This window comes from Rhinopithecus bieti, unplaced genomic scaffold (genome assembly GCF_001698545.2).
Source record: "Rhinopithecus bieti isolate Rb0 unplaced genomic scaffold, ASM169854v2 scaffold_14232, whole genome shotgun sequence".
In the NCBI taxonomy this organism is placed as follows: Eukaryota; Metazoa; Chordata; class Mammalia; order Primates; family Cercopithecidae; genus Rhinopithecus; species Rhinopithecus bieti.
Genome location: NW_016807906.1, coordinates 1,962,117 through 1,967,216, shown reverse-complemented (window position 1 = coordinate 1,967,216; position 5,100 = coordinate 1,962,117). Strand labels below are relative to the sequence as shown.

At 43.8% G+C, this 5,100-nt stretch overlaps 1 long non-coding RNA gene across 1 annotated transcript in view; it reads left to right on the top strand.

Annotated features, from left to right (window-relative positions):
* LOC108537023 (uncharacterized) overlaps positions 1 to 2,921 on the top strand; it is a 19,879-nt gene extending 16,958 nt beyond the window's left edge. Inside the window, exon 3 of the long non-coding RNA XR_001887688.1 lies at positions 2,497 to 2,921. This is a non-coding gene — a long non-coding RNA (uncharacterized LOC108537023). The remainder of the gene's footprint in view (positions 1 to 2,496) is intronic.
* Positions 2,922 to 5,100: the final 2,179 nt, after the last annotated feature.

Here is a 5,100-nt window from a genome sequence, read left to right as displayed (position 1 = left end):
AAAAAAAAAAAAAAAAAAAAGAAGATGGTTACAGCTCTTTCTTTCCTTCCTTCCCTCCTTCCTCCCCTTCCCTTCCTTCTTTTCTTTCTTTCTTCCTTCCTTTCTTTCTTCTTTCTTTCTTTCCTTTCCTTCCTTTCCTTCCTTCCTTCCTTCCTTCCTTCCTTCCTTCCTTCCTTTCTTCTTCCTCCTTCCTTCCTTCCTTCTTTCTTTCTTTTTTGAGATGGAGTTTTGCTCTGTTGCCCAGGCTAGAGTGCAGTGGTACGATCTTGGCTCACTGCAACCTCTGCCTCCCGCGTTCAAGCCATTCTCCTGCCTCAGCCTCCCAAGTAGCTAGGATTACAAAAGTGCGCCACCACACTCAGCTAATTTCTATATTTTTAGTAGAGACAGGGTTTCACCATGTTGGCCAGTCTGGTCTTGAACTCCTGACCTCAGGTGATCCACCCACCTTGGCCTCCCAAAATGCTGGAATTACAAGTGTGAGCCACTGTGCCCGGCCACAGCTCTTTCTAACTTAACATCTGTGCTAGTCATGGGAATTGTTATTTCCTGATCTTCCCCCTCTCTCATTGAGTGATAGCTGCATAACCTAACATCAGCTCTTTCTTATCCTCCATGCCCTTGGTGGTAACTGGGCACCAGGCTGCCAAGGAAAAAGACTGCATTTCCCTCGCAGCTGATTGTAGCCCCAAAGATGTCAACAGCCATGTTACATGACAGCCAAATGGAGAGCTGCTTAAAAGACAGTGCTTTTTGTCTTTTCTTTGCCTCTCCCGCTAGTTGCTTGCTTTCAGTTATCTGTTGCTGTGTACCAAATCACTTCCACAATTAGTGGCTAAAATCACTACAATTTATTACTTTCTGTGATTCTGTAGCTGGGAAATCTGGGAGGTTTCTCATGCCAATCTTGCCTGATACCCCAGCTGCTGTTGAATCTAAGGTGGCCTCATCCACATGTCTGCCAGCGGGGGCTCCTCAGTTCTTCTCTGCGAAGTGTCTCCTTCTCCCAAAACCACATGCACCTTATCACAACATGGCAACCTCAGAGTTTCAAGAGAGAGAGAGAGGGAGCTTCGAGATTGCTTAAGGACTAGGCTCTGTAATTTATACAATGCCTTTTCTGTCAAATTCTACTGGCCAACCTGAATTCAAGGGTGAGGAACTAGACTCCACATCTTGATGGAAGAATAGACAGTGTCATTGACACTGCAAAGGGGTTTAGAACAAGGAGGCGTGATTCGTTCGAGGACCATTATTAAAAACAATCTGCCGCACTCATTGGCTGGAATATGGACACGATGCTATTAAATATAATTTAAGCAGCTGTCTTGGACAAGCTCTGGAGGCCTTGTGCTATGAAAATTGGAGAAACAACTTGGAAAGAGTCCCTGACATTTTGTGTAGCCTCCTTGTGACCCATGTACCTCCAGTGTGGTTTCATTTGAGAGGTCGATAAATGCTGGTATTGTTTAGGCCACTGTCATTTTGGATTTTTTGTCACTTGCAGTCAAATCTATTCCTAACTTACATGCTTTCCAGTACTCACCCTCTTAAATTTTCAGCTCTACTTAACAGCCAAGGCTACCACCACACACAGCGTACTGCAGTTTCAGGCTTGGAGAGGAAGGGAGGAAGCCTAACACGTGGGAGACCCCGTCATGTTTTGATGTCATTGCCTGTCCCATTTGGCCAGCCTGGAAAAAATAAAATGAGGAAGGTGAACAGGAGGAATGTTGCCACGGGACTGAGGAAGGTTAGGGGTTGTCATGGGCCTCCCTGAAACACTGCCTGGTCCCATATCGGTCAATGTAATCTCAGCAACGAACCCAGGGGGAGAGCCCAGGAACCACAGTGGCAGGTCTAAGAATGTTCCAGGCAAACTGAAAAAGCCAAACGTGCCCATGCGTAGACGCTGTGGATCAGTGGTTCATTTGAATGTGGTCAAAAGTGGACCTGCTCCCTGGTATAATGATAAGCTGTGTATCTCGGATTCCATCTGGAAGCCATTTTCGGATTTGCATTGTGAAGAGATGATGTTGAGTTGGGGCTCTCTGAACTCATCTGTGTTGCATGTGCACAAGGGTGGGTTTTAGAGATGAAGAGCAGCTTTTCTCCTCCCCACTTTTTCTTCAAGTTTTATGGTTAGGTTTGGGCTTTATTTATAACTTGTCACATGGAGAAATCCAGCAGGGCACTATTCAGAGGCATCATATCATTTTACAAATTCCCCACTCATAATTAGTTTAGGCTGCTTTAAGTCTGCATTTATTTTTCTATAATGATATAGTAGACACAAAGTGTTAACTAGAAACAGAAATATTCGCCTCTTCCTCTGTCCCACCCTTACCCCCACCACATCACCTTCCTCTACCCGCCGGGGGATGCCCTGCTAGCATATCTATCCCAGTGAAGAACAAGTCTGTCTGGAGGCTTCAGCCACTCTTGGAGGCCAGGGAACCTTGAACCTTATCTCATCCCTTTCTCTCCTCCCAACAGAATGGCCTGCAGACAACCTGGACAGATAGAAGGCCTCTATCTGCATTTAAAGAAGCTCACAGACACGGCTGATTGATTCTGCGACCTTGCTTTGTTACTCATCTCTGAGTTTAGCGGCTTCACTGCCAGGAACCTTGTCCAGAGTTTCTGGGGCCTCCAACAGCCTGTGGTCTCCTGGTCACGCAGACCCTACCGGTGGCTTCAGTGACTGGATCTTGCTGATGTTTGAACTGCCTTTAGATCTCTGTGGAAGGCATGCTGGTGAGGCCACGTAGCAGGAAACCATGACGAACAACAGAATTACAGTCTGGTTAAAAAAGAAAATATACATATGCACATATATATATTCCCCTACCCCAGGGGAAGAGGCTTTTTTGGCATAAATTTACATATATTTTGGCACAAATTTGCATACTAAGTTCCTAAGTCTCTACTTCCAAATACAGTTACACGAGAACCTCTCGTTTATGGCATTAACATTCGTATCGTTCCCGTTAGACCCATGTCACTGGCTCTTACTAATGTACTGATTTCACCAGTTTGTCCTCCATTTCCTAGAATTTGTTCTAATTTTCAGGAAATGCTTATTAAATATCACTATTGTGTGCTGGGAAATCCAGCCTTGAAGGACATCAAAAGGTCTCTTTTTAGCTGGTAGCTATTGTTAGGTGTTGTCTGTAGAGACATCGGGTCTCCTGGAAACATCCCATGGAGCTGTCCAAAAGTATTCATTATTAACTTGGGCCTTCAATTGTATTTATATGAATTATGATATTATGCTTGTAGGTATAGAAAAGAGATTATCTCTAAGCATTATAACTGTGTATTAAAAAGGATTTTACCAAAAGTACTGGAAGATGCGTTATAGTTACTCTCAAATGTAATATTAGGGATTTATATTTACATATATTTGAGACAGGGTCTCGCTCTGCCCAGGCTGGAGTGCAGTGGTGTGATCTCTCGGCCCACTGCAGCCTCCACCTCCTGGGCTCAGGTGATCCTCCCACCTCAGCCTCCCAAGTAGCTGGGATTACAGGCACACTCCACCATGCCTGGCTAATTTTTTGTATTTTTTGTAGAGACAAGGTTTCACCATGTTGCCCAGGCTGATCTCAAACACCTCGGCTCAAGTGATCCTCCCACCTCGGCCTCCCAAAGTGCTAGGATTACAGGCGTGAGCCACCATGCCCAACCAATATTAGATATTAATCATCGGTTCAAGAACAATGTTATCAAACCTACCTGCGTAATTACATGTGAGCTGGGGCAAGTTGTGCCACTCCCCTGGAGCCTCAGTTTCTTCCTCTGGAAACTGAGGGAAACGACACCAATTCTTAGTGTTTCCCTCACCTGAGGCAGCTGATGTCATCTTTAGAATTTTTGCCATCTTCTCATGTCATTTATTCTATTTCTTCATATTTTTCTGGAATTTAAAACTTTTCAACTTAAACTGGCATGATCTACCTTGGCCTAGTCCTAAGCAAAAATCTCTGTGAAACTACGTGTTTGTTGTACTCTTTTTTCTTGCATATTAAAAGAAATGCATGACTCTTAAAATTTTTTTAAGGTGCTCGTTCGTATTCACTTGAAATTCTCTCAGGTCCTGCTGCACTTTGAGAATGTGATACAAAAACCTTCAATGATGTGCATGGGAGCTTGGTATAAGGCCCAGCCCTAGCAGTCATCAATGGTAGCTGAGGCAGAAATAGCTAGGTTCCTACCTCAACATTCTCTTTTCAACATAGTAACATGCCGACTTTCAGCTGGGCATACAACCGAAAACATTTCCCAGGATTCTTTGCAGCTAGATAGAACCATGTAACTTTGTAACATAAATGTAAACATAATATTTTGGACTATGCTTGGACTAAACAAAACATTTAGTAAAGCTGGGCATGGTGGGGTTTGCCTTTAGTCCCAGATACTCTGGAGGCTGAGGCAGGAGGATTGCTTGAACCCAGGAGTTTGAGGCTGCAGTGAGCTATGTTCTATGATCATGCCACTGCACTCCAGCCTAAACAACATAGTGAGACCTTGTCTCTAAAAAAAGAAAATACATTTAAAAATATATTTGGTGAGGTTTCTGAGAATCCCCCTTACGAAAGAGAAGCCATGTGATTCTGCAACTTCCTCCATTCTGCTTACTTAGACTTGAATGGGAGGGCAGCTATCTCAAATCATAAAGATGAAGGCTGTCCTTGGTAGAACTAAGAGCCAGAAAAGGCTAAGTTCTCAAGAATCATTTGGAACTGCAATAGTGGTCCAGGACTACCTATCTCTAGACTTCTTTTACATAGGGAGAAATATACTTCTCTGTGAAGCCACTACCTTTTAGGATTTTCTGTCACTTGCAGGTGAATAGAAATCTGTTGGATACAATATTGTGCACATGGTAGGTGGGCTGTCAGTGGTGAGCTGGGGCTGCCATTCAGGTTAGAACTGACTGTTAAGTTTTCATGAATTTTGCATGCTGGTGAATGTCACGTTGGTAGCTTGAAATTGGCCATGGTGGGAGTATTTACACCACAGGAATTGGCAAATGCTACATACACATCAGGGCTATATTTTCTCCAAGAGATCTAGTTATTGACTACTTACTATTTA